At 42.7% G+C, this 17,453-nt stretch overlaps 1 protein-coding gene across 2 annotated transcripts in view; it reads left to right on the top strand.

Annotated features, from left to right (window-relative positions):
- The window catches only part of KIAA1217, a 358,790-nt gene that overhangs the window by 23,412 nt on the left and 317,925 nt on the right, over positions 1-17,453 (top strand). The window lies entirely within an intron of this gene.

Below are 17,453 nucleotides of genomic sequence, written 5' to 3'. Positions count from 1 at the left end.
CTCTTTAGGTGGGATGCAGGTGGCGCTGTGGTCTAAACCACTGAGCCTCTTGGGCTTGCCGATCAGAAGGTTGGCAGTTCGAATCCCCGCAGCGGGGTGAGCTCCCGTTGCTCGGTCCCAGCTCCTGCCAACCTAGCAGTTCGAAAGCATGCCAAAAAAGTGCAAGTAAATAAATAGGTACCGCTCCGGTAGGAAGGTAAACGGCATTTCCGTGCGCTGTTCTGGTTTTGGTGTTCCGTTGCGCCAGAAGCGGCTTAGTTATGCTAGTCACATAACCCAGAAAAACTGTCTGCGGACAAACGCCGGCTCCCTCGGCCTGTAAAGCAACCCTAGAGTCGTCTGCAACTGGACTTAACTGTCAGGGGTCCTTTACCTTTAACTTTTACCTCTTTAGGCAGGTAGGAGTTCCAGTTGGATTGGTATCATTTTGTCGGAGTCTTGACATGACTATAAGGTCTCTGCTGATGCCGTGTTGCAGCTTTTATACTTGCTATTTGGTGATGTAGTGCTAAATCAGAAGCGCAAGATGTGTACCGAAAAGACTGAGCTTCAGAAAGGTGCAGTCTGGTCAATTGTGACAATGCAAAACTGATATCTTAGATGGGATGCGAGCAGCTAGGCCTTCCCTGGCTTAAGATCAGTGCAGGCCAAGGATACGGTGACATGTTTTCTTCACTGTCAGAGTGAGTCTCAAACGGAGTCCTTTGAGAAACTAAGAAGAAAAAGGGAATTTTACTTTTTAAAGCTTCTGACTAAAATAACCCTTCATACCAGAGAATTGGAAGGTAACCACTGTAATGCCAACTAAAAAAACCCATTGGAACAATGCAGGAAATTACAGGCCTGTTGGTCTGAACAGTCTTTGGTAAATTGGTAGAAAATATTGCTTCAATTTTAGAATTGTTAAGCATGAGAAGAGCAAGCATTTTTGAGAACGAATTGACATTACTCTGCAAAGAGGAAGTCCTCTATAACAATGTTTTCAGAATTGCTTGAGACTGCCAGTAAACATGTATGTTGGTTATATACTTGAGACTCAAAAGCTTTTGACAAAAAGCTGGTTCCGAGGTATTTTTATTCTAAACATCTGTATGTTTTAAATAAATCTTTATATATATTTAAAGTGCCTTCCATATTAATTTTTTTAATTCTTTGTTTCCACCCCTTTGTTTTTAGCTGTTCTTTTATCTGTAAGGTGCCTTGAGTCCCTGTTAGGGGAAAAGGCAGCATATAATAATAATCCTTCATGTGTTGTCCATGTGAATGGGCTTCATGCACTGGAGAGCTGGCAGGGCTGTGCTTCTGCCCCTGCTCCTGCCCCTGCATAGCTTTCTGCCCCTCATCCTCTGTGTGTTGAGCTGGGGGAAGTTCCACAGCTCAGTGGTAGAACTTAGAATTTGCATCCAGGTGGTCCTAAATTCAATCCCTGGCATCTCCAGGTAAGGCTGGAAAAAAACCCTACTTTTTGAAACCGTAGAGGGCCACTGCCAGTTCTTCCTGAGCTACATGAACCAGTGGTCTGACTTTGCGTAAAGTAGCTTCCCCAAGATGCAAGGAAAGAAAAGCCTAATCATGTAGGTTTCACATGATCTGGAATCTGAGTGTTTTAGCTGTTCTGGGATCAGCTGGTAATTTACTAAAGAACAGGAAATGAAATGTAGGCGTAGGTGGACAGTTTCTATAACAAAGAGAAGAAGAAGTGAGCAATTTTTAGATATTTGGTTGGTAACAGATTCAAATTAGAACTGGCTCCTAACTAGTAGCCAGTTGTCGTGATTGCTGTAGAATGAAATATTCTGTCTTCGTGCACATCCTTTATCTGAAGGAAAGCGAGGAAGAGACTTAAGCTTGCCATGACATATGCTGTTTGTTGTTTAGTCGTTTAGTCGTTTAGTCGTGTCCGACTCTTCGTGACCCCATGGACCAGAGCACGCCAGGCACTCCTGTCTTCCACTGCCTCCCGCAGTTTGGTCAGACTCATGTTAGTAGCTTCGAGAACTCTGTCCAACCATCTCGTCCTCTGTCGTCCCCTTCTCCTTGTGCCCTCCATCTTTCCCAACATCAGGGTCTTTTCCAGGGAGTCTTCTCATGAGGTGGCCAAAGTATTGGAGCCTCAGCTTCACGATCTGTCCTTCCAGTGAGCACTCAGGGCTGATTTCCTTAAGAATGGATAGGTTTGATCTTCCTGCAGTCCATGGGACTCTCAAGAGTCTCCTCCAACACCATAATTCAAAAGCACCAATTCTTTGGCGATCAGCCTTCTTTATGGTCCAGCTCTCACTTCCATACATCACTACTGGGAAAATGACATATACTGAGCTGCATTTTGCCATCTTAAGATTGTAGGTCAGGCTGAATGGTGCTGTGTGTGGGGTGCACATACTTAGCCCCCTCCTGCAGCCATCTGCAGTTTTCATCATCAAACTACATGCCCAGATAAATGGATCCAGTATCTTGTGCCTAAATAATTATGGGTCCTAGATTAATGGACAAACGAGGAGGAAAAGTGTTGTCCTCTATTCTTTAACTGCTTCCAAGAGGCAAGAGAGTGGTGTTGATATACCACCACAGTGCTCTTGTAACTTTCAAGGAATTTCAGGATCTCTTATTTTGCATCATGCTGGATGTCAGGGAACTGCCATCGGAACAGGGAAGGGAGGTAGAGGGGCCGTTGGGATACAGGGATCCTCCGAAAGTCTTGCGAAGCAGTTCCTCTTCCTGCGGTGGGGAAAGCCATGCCTCCAGTGGGGAAGAGGGAAAGGGATCGGGGGATGCTGCGGGGAGCCCCTGCACCGCTCCTGGTCAAGCTGGTCAGGAGGGAAGCACACCTCTTCCGTTGCCCACCTTGTGCAGAGGGGTAAAGCTCAAAGAAGGAAGAAAAAGGCTGAGGGTGACCAAGTTCTTATGTTGGGGACAAACCCGGAAAAAGCCACTCCCGGATTCTGTTAGCAATTGAGGCAGACATGAGCTTTGGGGTTCTGCACTGTAAATAGTTTTTGCACGAAATAAAACCTGTAAAAGACAAGTCGGAGTCCTTCCTGGTTACTCGTGAGCAACCACCCCTGCCATCTGACACTACCTATTTCACTTTTTTGTCTCAGCAATTCTGTGTTCTTGACATTTCTGCTTATGTTTTGCTCTTGGAACCATACCGTCATGCATATCTGTACTGACCAACTCATTCAGGTTTCTGAATGGAAGTTGAAGCATCTTTCTACAAGATTAAAAGAGCTGTTACTTAGGCTACTTTAGGCAGACGGCAAAGACCATATAATGGTAAACCATAGTTTAGTTTTACATCTACAAAGATCAAGCTTGTGTGCCCCCTTCTCCTCCTCTGGCTCAGCCACATGAAGAAGATTGAAAGCATTTGCCCCCCTCCCCATTCATGGTTTCTTGATATTACTGAACCTTGACAAAGTGTTGTTTATTGAAACAGGCTGACATCAAATCGTAGTCCAGAATGTTGACTTGTTAAAATAAACTATGGTTAACACCAGCCTTACTTCCGAATTCAAACATAGCTGAGAATGGAAGTGGCCAATTCCAGTCATCTTGGCTGCCAGGCTGGAAGGAGAGAGGAGAGTGTATGGGTCCATATACTAAACATAAACCCTTAATTCTGTTTTACCATTACAGTGGTGCCTCGCAAGACGAAATTAATTCGTTCCGCGAGTTTTTTCGTCTTGCGGTTTTTTTCGTCTTGCGAAGCACGGTGTTGGAAAAGTTTTGGAAAAGCTTCAAAAATCACCAAAGTCTTCAAAAACCTCAAAAAAGGCTACCACACCGCGTGCTATGAGTTGCTCCTCGAAGTCAAGTCGCAACTGTATTAACGGTTTTAAGAAAAAGGAAACATACTTGCAAGACGTTTCCGTCTTGCGAAGCAAGCCCATAGGGAAAATCGTCTTGCGAAGCAACTCAAAAAACCAAAAACCCTTTCGTTTTGTGAGTTTTCCGTCTTGTGAGGCATTCGTCTTGCGAGGTACCACTGTATAGACAGAATTAGTGACAAGAGGAAATCTAACAAAAATGCTGAATCTGTGCAGTTTTCCTCAGAAAATGAGAAATGAAAACAGCTAGTCCATCAAAACAATGTGAACACTATGCTATTTGGGTTTCCTCCTCATTGCCCTCTACCTCCCCATTTCATTGAAACAGTAACTTCATTGAAATTGACACTTGGATATACAAAGAATTCATAGTGAATGAAGAACAGCGGCTAAATGTTCCTTAAATAGGCTCCAGCACACAGGGGTGAAATTCTTGCCGTATTCCATCTTGCTTCTTCTTTGATCACAAACTTGCCCAAGCAATGCTGGTTGAGTACGCAAACAAGCCATATAGAATGTCCCAGAAAAATTCTATTGCTGATGGATGTTGAGTGAGATACTGGCCATGGTGGCTAGGGCTGACAAAAGTCATAGTCCGAAACATCTGGAGAATACCACATTATTTCCATCAATAATCTTTCAAAGTGAAGGTTAAATCTCTGGTTCCTTGATCTTTGATGCAGTGCTGTCTGATAAAAGTATCAACCTGGTACCTCATAAGCCAAGTGGCGAGTCCAATAATTTGGAATTGGTTTCTCCACATCCCTCTTGGAATGGATTGGATGCGTTTATAATAATCTCTGAGCCTATATACATTATTCTGGAGAAATGATGTTTCGTTTATTTGTCTTCTCTTTTGTGTGAAATTCCGGGTAGCCCTATATGGGTATCAGTGGGGAAATTCTTGGCATTGTTTGCTTCCTTTCTAGGTTTCCTCTCTCACCTCAGTTCTTATGTTTGTACTAGTCGCTGCAGTTGCCTTCATCAGTGGATGAAGGGAACGCAGTGGATGTAGCCTACCTTGATTTCAGCAAGGCATTCGACAAGGTGCCCCATGATATTCTTGTAAAGAAGCTGGTAAAATGCGGTCTTGACTGTGCTACCACTCAGTGGATTTGTAACTGGCTGACTGACCGAACCCAAAGGGTGCTCATCAATGGTTCCTCTTCATCCTGGAGAAGAGTGACTAGTGGGGTGCCACAGGGTTCTGTCTTGGGCCCGGTCTTATTCAACATCTTTATCAACGACTTGGATGATGGACTCAAGGGCATCCTGATCAAATTTGCAGATGACACCAAACTGGGAGGGGTGGCTAACACCCCAGAGGACAGGATCACACTTCAAAACGACCTTGACAGAGAACTGGGCCAAAACAAACAAGATGAACTTTAACAGGGAGAAATGTAAAGTATTGCACTTGGGCAAAAAAAAATGAGAGGCACAAATACAAGATGGGTGACACCTGGCTTGAGAGCAGTACATGTGAAAAGGATCTAGGAGTCTTGGTTGACCACAAACTTGACATGAGCCAACAGTGTGACGCGGCAGCTAAAAAGCCAATGCAATTCTGGGCTGCATCAATAGGAGTATAGCATCTAGATCAAGGGAAGTAATAGTGTCACTGTATTCTGCTCTGGTCAGACCTCACTTGGAGTACTGTGTCCAGTTCTGGGCACCACAGTTCAAGAAGGACACTGACAAACTGGAACGTGTCCAGAGGAGGGCAACCAAAATGGTCAAAGGCCTGGAAACGATGCCTTATGAGGAACGGCTAAGGGAGCTGGGCATGTTTAGCCTGGAGAAGAGGAGGTTAAGGGGTGATATGATAGCCATGTTCAAATATATAAAAGGATGTCATATAGAGGAGGGAGAAAGGTTGTTTTCTGCTGCTCCAGAGAAGCGGACACGGAGCAATGGAGCCAAACTACAAGAAAGAAGATTCCACCTAAACATTAGGAAGAACTTCCTGACAGTAAGAGCTGTTCGACAGTGGAATTTGCTGCCAAGGAGTGTGGTGGAGTCTCCTACTTTGGAGGTCTTTAAGCAGAGGCTTGACAACCATATGTCAGGAGTGCTCTGATGGTGTTTCCTGCTTGGCAGGGGGTTGGACTCGATGGCCCTTGTGGTCTATTCCAACTCTGTGATTCTATGATTCTATGATCAAGTCTTCCATCTGTGCTCCATTGTTGTGCTCCACTGTCCAGTACCATTCCCCCCTTGTTATGCTTGGGTCACAGGATCACTTCCTTCCCCCACAGCTTGTGAGAGGTATTCAAGTTTTTTTAGTTCAGCCTGTTTGTTCCAGGTATCATATTCTGGGGGGTTATTTGTGGCAGTCCCAGTTCATCTGCTGTGGAGGCTTTGGGGACTGTTTCCTAGATTCTGTGTTGATGTCCTATTGGCACCCGGGCTCCGACTCTTCACTTGATATACTAATGTTTTTACAGTGGTACCTTGTTTCCTGAACTCAATCCATTCTGGAGGTCTGTTCGACTTCCAAAACATTCACAAACCAAGGCGTGGCTTCTTATTGGCTGATTGGCTCTGGAAACAATGCCAACAACCGAAACGGATGTTCAGCTTCCAAAAAATGTTCGCAAACCGGAACACTTCTGGATTTGTGGTGTTTGGTGGCCAATTTGTTTGGGAGCCAAGCTGTTCGGGAACCAAGGTACCATTGTATTTGTTTGTTTCTTTTAATCTAGATGTGTAGATTGCCTTGGGATTTCCTTGATGAAAGGCAGGTTAAAAATTATATCTATGAATAAAAAAGGTACTAAATTGAGATATATGTTATTTGAGAAGCCATCTTTCAGTCCAAATGGAAAGGTTAATTCCTCCCCTTCCCTTCTTGTTGTTTTTAGGGACAGGAGAAAAAAAATATCTTCTTTTATACCTGGGTGGTGCCCATTTCTCCGTGGTTGTAGTTTTCCATCAGTCAGTTAGCAGCCGTCACTCTGTGGCAAACAGTCCTACATCAGCTAACAAACTTCTAGACACTTTGAGGCAGTCAATGATTGCTTTATTGCTTTCTATCCTCCTATTCCCAGCCTCTGGCAGTTTAAAGAAGTTTAAATAAATCTATTTTGGGATGGGGGAAGGAGACCTCTTCCTTCATCTGTGCTAACTCGAGTTGTCATCCTGGACATAGGAGCAAAGTTCTAAGATATTAAACAAAGAAAACTGTTTTGAGACTGTCAGATTTAATTTTCCTAATCCCTAACAGTTATAGTGACAATCTCTTGTATTGCTCAGGATTTTGCCTTCCCTGGTACCATGATGAAAGCATTGCCAAATAAAAAACAAACAAACAGTTTTGGAGAGAGATGCTGGATGGAAACAAAATAAATACATAAAAACTAGGAAGTCTAGGAAAATTAAATTGTAGCATACGGTGCTGGTGTATTAAATTTCATGGAAGCAGTTGCTTGATATGCCTTTGAAATACAATTTCATTGATTCGGAAGCTCTTAGAATATTTAATACCACCCTTTTGGTACATGTAAAAAAACCCCAACTCCTTCTTAGTATTGAGTGTGCAACCTGTGTACACAAATAGTTAAGCTGTAAACTTGCACAGTTATTCACATGTAACGCTCAGTGAGCAAACCATCTGGGTACCCAGTAGTTGTTCAAAACCAGTGTACAGTCTTTCACACAGACACATGCACATGGGTAGAGACAGCTTGTACATGAAACATTATGAAAATGGTATACAGGTGGTACATGACCCCAGTCAAGCTAGCAAAAATCTATCATTTGCCCGATAACAAATGTTGGAAGTGTAAAGAGACTGAAGGTACCTTTTATCACCTTTGGTGGACATGCCCGAAGATTAAGGCCTTCTGGGAAATGATCTATAATGAAATGAAAAAGGTACTTAAATGTACCTTTCCTAAAAAACCAGAGGCCTTTCTCTTGGGCATTGTCGGCCAACTGGTGACAAAGAAAGATAGAGTTTTTTTTATGTATGCCACAGCAGCAGCAAGAATACTCATCGCAAAGTATTGGAAGACACAAGATTTACCCACTTTGGAAGAATGGCAGATGAAAGTGATGGACTATATGACACTGGCCGAGATGACAGGCAGAATCCGTGATCAACGAAAAGAGACGGTGGAAGAAGAATGGAGAAAATTTAAAAGCTATCTTAAGGACTACTATAAACTTAATGAATGCTAAAATGTCGTGGTTTTCAGAAACAAAGGGGTACAGGGATATAAGGTTAGACTATAAAAGAGGACTAAGATGATAGAGATTGGAAAGTAACAATTGGGAGTTGCTAGCTGAACTATGGACATTGGGATGCAGAGAGGGGGGGTATGGGGAAGTCCAAGAAAAGAGGTTTATGAAAATATGTTTGAAACTATACGTGTATGTTTGTCATTTTTAGTGTTTGTCCGTTTTTCTTAAAAATTTTGTAAAACCAATAAAAATTTTATAAAAAAAAAAGAGACAGCTTGTACATGGGTTCAGGGTAACATGTGAACAAGCCTAAATGGTCCAATGAAACTGATTTAGTGAGCTTTTGCTTCCTTCAGAGCTTATGGTGCAGTTAAAAGGAGGAATCCTAACCAGAACCATGTTCAAGCATTTTGGGAAAAGATAGTTTAGTATTGGGGAAGGACCCCCTTTTCTCACCCCCCCCTTTGAGACATGCCTGTTCTGTGCTATATAGCACTACAGCATGGTGGGGAATCACTGGCCCTCCAGATGTTCTTGGATTCAACTACCAATTGGCCAGCATGGCCAGTTGTCAAGGATGTGGGTGTTGTAGACCAGCAACATCTGGATGCCCAACGTCTGGATTCTTAGCTCTGCTAGAAGGTTCAGGTTTGGAATACTTTTATTGCTATATAGCTGGGTGGTGGTTTAGTTTCGTAGAGTGCAGAAGGAAAACATTTTTCTTCTTCTTGAAGCAATTTTAGTGGATTTTTTTAAAAAAACCTCCACCCAAATTCTCACAATTTTCCAGAAAAGTTACTGTAAGCTCTTCAGGGTTTGAGCAAGTCAGTCTGTTTCCATCCCCTTCTGTACATACGGCACATCTTTGCGAGGTTGTTTTGGTGGTTGCAGATTTTATTTTGCACACCCATATAATTAGGGAGTCCCACAAGAATGTAGAAATTATTTGGATGATCCTTCTTTGCTTCCATATCAATAGGCTCTTGATACCAAACTTCATTGTTGGAGGAAATGACTGTTTAGGGGCTGATACAGAAAACCATTTGGAAAGGTAGTCCATTCCTATGCTTAATATGAAAAGACAACTTCTTCCCTGAACTGGACTCCTCTTTCATTTAAAAAACTTTATTATTTGTAAACTATTTTTTACACCCCGTACCTATATAGCACAGTATAAAAGTGGATGGTAACAAAAATTAATATATAAGCAGACAACAAAATCTGCAGCGCAGAAAATAAAATTAGTGTGAGGCATGTAAACAAAGCAAGCTATAGACCAGTGATAAATAAGGCATGGGAGTAAACTACAAAGCTAAGCCAGGGACTGAAATTACAGCTAAGTCAGGGGCTGCTGAACTATCAAGATCCCTTAGTTAATAGTCTGCAAGTAAGTAGAAATGATTTTAAAAAGCATATAGAAGGATATTTATTGCTGCCCTTGAAAGAGTCCATATTCAGTGCAATTAGTCTAAACAATATTGGAAATGTACATCACCTTTTTATGAAGTGCTTGCTGGACTATGTCCTATTTGGGAGGTCTGTGTTTATTGCAAGGTAATGAAAGCAGCGCCAAAATCAAGTTTTTTCCTTTTCAGCATTCTGTTACATTAAAAATAAATACATAGGTTAATATTTTAAAAGGACATTGAATCAAGGTAATAAATCACCTTTATTTCTTCAGTGAACTCTCTCCCTGAACTGTTTGGTTCAAAAATTTGACTCCAGGAAATACTTGAGAATGTTTGTCTGACTTCAGAACCATTAGGCATGATTTCTAGTTGCTAGATTCATTTGTAGAATGTGTTTAACTTGCTGTTGTCCAGAACAATCCCAGTTTAATTGGGCTCAGTACTAGGCTCGTCCATGGAGTTGTCCTTTGCAAATGGAATGACCAAAACTGGTGCAAAGTGAAAGCTGAAGTTAATTAGCCATGCAAATCTGAAGCTTGTGTGCTTGCTTGCTGGGAGTGGTCTGCCTTATTTTTCTTGCAGTCAGTGTGGTGTACTGCTTAAAGTATTGGACTAGGACCTTGGAGACCAGGGCTCAAATCACCACTTCCATGAAGCTCACTGGGTGACCTGGGGTCAGTCACTGTCTCTAAGCCTAACCTACCTCACAAGGTTGTTGTGGGGATTAAACAAGGGAGAGAACCATGTACACTACCTTCAGCTCCACAGAGAAGAAGGTGGGATATATCAAGAGAAGCAATAGTACTGCTCTATTCTCCCTTGGTCAGACTACACCTGGAGTCCTGTGTCCAGTTCTGGGCACCATAATTTAAAAGGGATATTGACAAGCTGGAACGTGTGCAGAGAAGGGTGACCAAGATGATCAGGGGTCTGGAAACCAAGCCTTATGAGGAATGGTTGAGGGGCTTGGGTATGTTTAGCCTGGAAAAGAGGAGTCTGGGAAGATGTATGATAGCCTTCTTCAAATATCTAAAGGGCTGTTACGTGGAAAATGGAGCAAGCTTGTTTTCTCCTGTTTGTGGGTAAGACCCAAACCAATGGATTTAAGTTACAAGAAAGGAGATTCCAACTAAACTCCAAGATGAACTCCCCATCACATATTTACTTTAAGGCAACGGTGGGGGAACCTCAGTCACAGAGGCCAAATGTGGACCTCCATGCCCCATGTAGCCCTTGGGGTTCTGTCCAGTTTACACCCACCACCATTGCCCACACTCATACCATCTTTGAGTGTGTTTGCCTGGTTTTTGCCTCTGACTGGCCTGTGGCCCCCAGAAGGTTGTCCAGATAGGAATGTGGCCCCTGGTCTTAAAAAGGTCCCCTTCCCTTGCTTTAAAGCTTGACGAGTTCTATTATCCTGCAAAGTGGTGAGGAAGGTTTCCCCACACGTTGAGTACAGATGTTTGCTGAGATTATTGCCTTGCCTTTATCTGCTAATTCCAACTATAAAAGCTGTTGCTTGTCCTTGCAGAATAAGAGCATTTTTCTTCATTATAATGAGATGTTATGTTCTATCCTATTCTGGACGTCGCATCTTCTGCACTTGATTCTAATTCTCTCTGTCACGTCTCTGTTGTGTATGCTAACATCTATAACCATAAAATGTAATTTATCTGCAAGATATGGCTAATATTGTGAGAGCAATTCTGGAGTGAAATGATTCTTATTTAGGCTGGTGAAAGATTTGGATGGTTTCTCTTCAAATTAAAGGACAGGTCATGTTCAGAAACAAATTAAATATTAAACGGAGGAATTACATTGGAGCAGTGCCCAGATTCTAAAACCAGGCTGCCAATAAGCCTATAACCTCTCCTTCTCTTCAGCAAGTTTTAATTCAAATCATACAGTGGAGATATAAAGGGGTAATAGTAGTCACTCAGGATCAAGAGTCCAATTTTCTCCAGCTCCCCATAAGAAATATACAAGCCCTGGTGTTGCGTAGCAACAGGTTAATGTATGGCACTATTTGCACTTAACAATGCTTCCTGCTTTGGGAAGAATTAGGCTGCTGATGGGACTGGTACAAGTGAAAATGATGTCCCTTTGCATGCATTTTGCTGTTTTCTATTCAGTCCACAATGATAGTAAGTGAAGGTCGTCTGTTCAACTTGTTCAAAGTCACAAAATTAATCATTGGTTTCTTTCCAGTTTCTGCTGGTTAGGTGCCCATGTTACTTTACTTTCCCAATAAAGACTGACCCCTTTTGGGGACACACTCCATGCTTTTCATAGATGTAAATTAGGAGACTTCAGTGACTACAGTGGGCTGCGGGAGAAGCCATTCTGCCATCGCTGTATTGAGTGAGTCTGTTGCCACTAAAATAGGTTGGAAAGGGAAGAATGCTACCACTCAGTGGATTTGTAACTGGCTGACTGACCGAACCCAAAGGGTGCTCATCAATGGTTCCTCTTCATCCTGGAGAAGAGTGACTAGTGGGGTGCCACAGGGTTCTGTCTTGGGCCCGGTCTTATTCAACATCTTTATCAACGACTTGGATGATGGACTCAAGGGCATCCTGATCAAATTTGCAGATGACACCAAACTGGGAGGGGTGGCTAACACCCCAGAGGACAGGATCACACTTCAAAACGACCTTGACAGATTAGAGAACTGGGCAAAAGCAAACAAGATGAATTTTAACAGGGAGAAATGTAAAGTATTGCACTTGGGCAAAAAAAATGAGAGGCACAAATACAAGATGGGGGACACCTGGCTTGAGAGCAGTACATGTGAAAAGGATCTAGGAGTCTTGGTTGACCACAAACTTGACATGAGCCAACAGTGTGACGCGGCAGCTAAAAAAGCCAATGCAATTCTGGGCTGCATCAATAGGAGTATAGCATCTAGATCAAGGGAAGTAATAGTGCCACTGTATTCTGCTCTGGTCAGACCACACCTGGAGTACTGTGTCCAGTTCTGGGCACCACAATTCAAGAAGGACACTGACAAACTGGAACGTGTCCAGAGGAGGGCAACCAAAATGGTCAAAGGCCTGGAAACGATGCCTTATGAGGAACGGCTAAGGGAGCTGGGCATGTTTAGCCTGGAGAAGAGGAGGTTAAGGGGTGATATGATAGCCATGTTCAAATATATAAAAGGATGTCACATAGAGGAGGGAGAAAGGTTGTTTTCTGCTGCTCCAGAGAAGCGGACACGGAGCAATGGATCCAAACTACAAGAAAGAAGATTCCACCTAAACATTAGGAAGAACTTCCTGACAGTAAGAGCTGTTCGACAGTGGAATTTGCTGCCAAGGAGTGTGGTGGAGTCTCCTACTTTGGAGGTCTTTAAGCAGAGGCTTGACAACCATATGTCAGGAGTGCTCTGATGGTGTTTCCTGCTTGGCAGGGGGTTGGACTCGATGGCCCTTGTGGTCTCTTCCAACTCTATGATTCTATGATTCTATGATTCTATGAATGAGCATTCATTAGTCTTGCAAACCTTCAGAGCTGTCATCTAGATGTTCCTGAATTCCATGACTAATGGATAATATTTTATATTGGAGATGCTTACAGAGAGCATAACATGTATTTCACTAGTAGATAGGTAGCCGTGTTGGTCTGCCATAGTCAAAATAAAAAAATTCCTTCCAGTAGCACCTTAAAGACCAACTAAGTTAGTTCTTGGTATGAGCTTTCGTGTGCATGCACACTTCTTCAGATACACTTCAGTGTATCTGAAGAAGTGTGCATGCACACGAAAGCTCATACCAAGAACTAACTTAGTTGGTCTTTAAGGTGCTACTGGAAGGAATTTATGTATTTCACTCCCATACTTAAAACAAAGACTGGTTACAGTCATATACACAGTGGTGAGAGCGTAAGCGCTTTAGTTGAGATTCCTGCATTGCAGGGGATTGGACTATATGACTCTCAGAATCCCTTCCAACTCTACAATTCAATTATTCTATTATTATTATTATTATTATTATTATTATTATTATTATTATTATTATTATTATTTTATACCCCGTCCATCTGGCTAGGTTTCCCTTGCCACTCTAGGCGGCTTACAGCAAAATATTAAAATACAATAATTCTTCAAATATTAAAAGCTTCCCTAAACAGGGCTGCCTTCAGATGTCTTCTAAAAGTCTGATAGTTGTTTATTTCTTTGACATCTGATGGGAGGGCATTCCACAGGGCGGGCACCACTACTGAGAAGGCCCTCTTCCTGGTTCCCTGTAACCTCACTTCTCGCAGTGAAATACCGCCAGAAGGCCCTTGGAGCTGGACCTCAGTGTCTGGGCTGAACGATGGGGGTGGAGATGCTCCTTCAGGTATACTGGGCCGAGGCTGTTTAGGGCTTGAAAGGTCAGCACCACCATTCTGTGACTTTAACCAATGTTAGGGAATTAAGGTATCCCATCTGTCTGTCTTTTAGGCTCTTTTAAGGTTAGCGGAGGCACTCTGCATGCAACTTGCTCTTTTCAGCATTGTGGATGACTTGTACATTCCTTATCTCAAGTAAGGGCAATTTTAAAATTTGGTATGGTCTTACAATGTAGAAGTGAGGCCTAGTTTATGCCTAGGCCTAGTGTGAAGTATGGGGCAAGAGCAAAACCAATACTGGATATAAATATTATGGATTCAATTGAACACCTGCATTCATATTCTACTCTTTGTGAAATGTGGACAGCTCCTATGTGTCACAACATTCCCTTGTCCTAAAGGATAGACCCAACACTTGCACAACAAGCTAACTTAGACTGAGTTTTGGCATCAATAGAAGGAAATGCCCTTCATCCATACAATCTGGGGCACTCGGTCAGAAGAAAACCTGGATCCAGAAATCAGTGGTGGTGTAGGCTGTGGAAGTTTGGATTTGAATCTGGGATTTGGTTTCAAATAAATGCTCGTTTATTTTATTCTAAAATAAAATGGTAAAAACTGTAAAAAAAAGTACAACCATTCTTATTTCCTCGGTTCCAATGTCACTTAAAAATAATAATAACCTAGTGTTTTATTATAAGTTGCTAGCAAATCATACAACTTGGTCAGTCTGAGGGACTTGAGAACATAAGAAGAGCCCTGCTGAAGCAGGTCAACGGCTTGCCTGGTCCAGCATCCTGTCCTCACAGCGACCAGTCAGATGCCCGTGGGATGCCTACAAGCAGGACATGAGCACAGCAGCACTCTGCCCACTTTCAGTTCCCAGCAACTGGTATTCAGAGGCATACCGCCTCTGGCAGTGGAGGTTGAACATAGCCATTGTGGCTAGTAGCCCTTGATAGCCTTGTCCTCAATGAATTTGTCTAATCTTATTTTAAAGCCATCCAATTTGCTGGCCATCGCTGCCTTCTGTGGGAACAAGTTCCATAGTTTAACCATGTGCCGACTTCTCACCACATGGGTGCACATAGATAGTTGGCTGTCTGACTGTGTTGCAGAAAGTTTCTTTTGCTAGATTGAATTTACTTGTTACCCTGTCTTACCAAGTGAAGGATGTCAACTCCCACCCAGAAACCTGTGTCCCCACTGTGGAAGAATGTGTGGATCCAGAATTGGCCTCCTCTGTCACTTACAGACTCATTGTTAAGACCGTGTTCATGGAAGACAATCTCACTTGGCTATGAGTGGTCGCCAAAGAAGAAGATAGCATATAGTCAACTGAAGGTTATCTTATAGAATTCAGTAGAGTTGGCTTGTTGACTTGTGCTTTTCCTGATGGCTGAGTGGTGGCTTCAGGTTTTTAAACCTTTTTTTTTTTTTTGAAGTTTACCAGATTCTGCTCACTTGACATGAATGTAAAGGTTGGTGGAGATAAGAAGAGGTAGATACTCTGGATGCTGATAATGGAATGGAAAGCTCTTTAGTTTCTTGCAGAAGACTGACAGTGGATGAAAGCCATCATCCAGTTCAGCAAGCTATTTAGAATGAGATGTGGGCATTGGCTCATGAGACCAGTGGACGGTTGCGTGACTAAGACTTAATGCAATTGAAAATAATTAGGATCCTTGTCAGTTGTCTTGGCAGCCAAGCCAGGGATGGAATGAGTTCAGGGAAACTGTTCTCTAAGAGGCTAGTCTATCCAAGTCAGGATTGAGGCATAATGACAGCTACTTCTAAGAGTCTTCTCTGCCTTGAAAAAGAATTCTTCTGTAACTAAACTGGGTTTTTGAGGAAATGTGGTCCAGGATTATTTAAAACAGCTGATTGAATTAACATATAATCCACAATGTTCATCAGGGACTAACTATTCAATCTCATAAGGGTGGTTAAATAGTATTGCTTTCAATTGTCAGGTACACTTTCTATGCATTCCAGTAAGTAGATAACCTAGATATACCTCTCTAGATTTGGTTGGCTTTATAATTTTTCAGTAATTCTTTCATACACATGCTTGTGTACATAGCAATTAAATCTCTTGCAATGTCTCAGGATGGGCAGATTGCTTGCTTCAGTTTTATAGGGTTTTTTATTTTAAAAAAGAATGTTTTGTTTTAAGGAAATGGATCTCATTGACATAGCAGTCATAGCAGTTGTGTCTAAGGGTGACTTACAGTGTTGCCCACTAGGAGAATAGTTTTCTGTTTGTCATCCCTAGCTCCTGGCTCTGATCTAACACTGTGTATAAACCCCAGGTCAGATGTTTTGCGATTAGTTAGTATGCTTGGGGTGGGGGAAGAGATTGGACAAATACCAAATTAGAAATATTTCCATAGGGAATAATGGAAATCATGGACTCGTTATGTGAACACTTGCCTAACGGAACGATTTCCATAAGCGGGGACTGTGTGTATATGCAATCTACAAGTGACAGCATAAGAAGGGTGTATTGGTAGCCTTATGGGTACCCCATAGATTAGAGAGATAAAAATAAAGTTAAGGAAAAGTTCTGAGGGAGGGAAAACCCCAAACAGCCTCATGGGTTGGGCAGAAAGTGGAAAACAAGGGGAGGGGATTTGGAATGGCATATCCTGGAAGAGGGCCAGGCTGAAATCCTGAATAGGAGCACCACACATGTGCAATGCCACACTTTCTTATATAAGTGCTGAACAAGTCTTATTGTGATGAAAACAGCAGTGTTAAAAACTGTAATCCTGCCAAGTCAAAATGTTAGCAGTCACCACTGCGTGTGTATGAGAACCTACAACATGTGAAGTGGGCCTTAGCAATCATTCCTCACTTCATAATACAGTAGTGAGTAATAGTAGATGCCCTATTCCCTACTTCCAGAAAGTGCCTCTCGTATCTTTACATAGACAGTCTTTTAAAAAAGAGGAATTAAATTGTGCATCCTCTGTGCCACTCCCTAGTAGGGCTAGACAATATCTGGTTTTCAACATCACGATATATCACCAGCTAAATATCACAATATCTTGATACATTATGATATCTGCGGCGGCAGAGGGCCTTGCTGGGCCTCCCACAGTGGCGGAGGTTGCACCACACTTCGCAGCAGCAGAGGGTCTTGCGCCTCCCCTCAGTGGCAGAGGGTCCCGCCATGCTTCCCCATGGTGGTGGAGGGTGCACTGTGCTTCCCTGCGGCAGAGGGCATTGCCGAGGCTCCCCAAGGCAGTGGAGGGCCTTAAAATGTAAGGAAGTAGTAGATTTAAAAAAAAAATTCAATCAAGTTCCATATAGACTCACTGGTCTAAGTGGAATCTATGCATGCATAAGCCCCACTGAGTTCAACTAAACTTACTTCTACTTTCCTGGGAGTAAGCCTCTTTGAATTCAGTAGGGCTTGCTTGTGAGTAGACACGCATTTGCTTGCACTGCTTCCTGAAAAGCACTCTCCCCATCATTCTCACATAGTACCCAGTCTGCCATTTCAGCACAAGGCAGCCAGCTAAATCTTCTCCCCTACATCCCCCCCCCAACAGAAGCCCCCCCCTCCCCAATGGCCCTCATCCCACCAATCTCTCCCTTTTAATCAAAGGGAGGGAGGGCAAGCAAGCAAAAAATAGTCTCCTTTAAATAAATAAAACCCTTCCTTTTCTAATAGGGAGGAAAGCTATTTAGG

Source organism: Podarcis liolepis (genome assembly GCF_965112155.1).
Source record: "Podarcis liolepis genome assembly, chromosome: 12".
Lineage (NCBI taxonomy): Eukaryota > Metazoa > Chordata > Lepidosauria > Squamata > Lacertidae > Podarcis > Podarcis liolepis.
The sequence above is the reverse complement of the archived record's forward strand: the minus strand, read 5'-3'. Positions and strand labels throughout refer to the sequence as shown.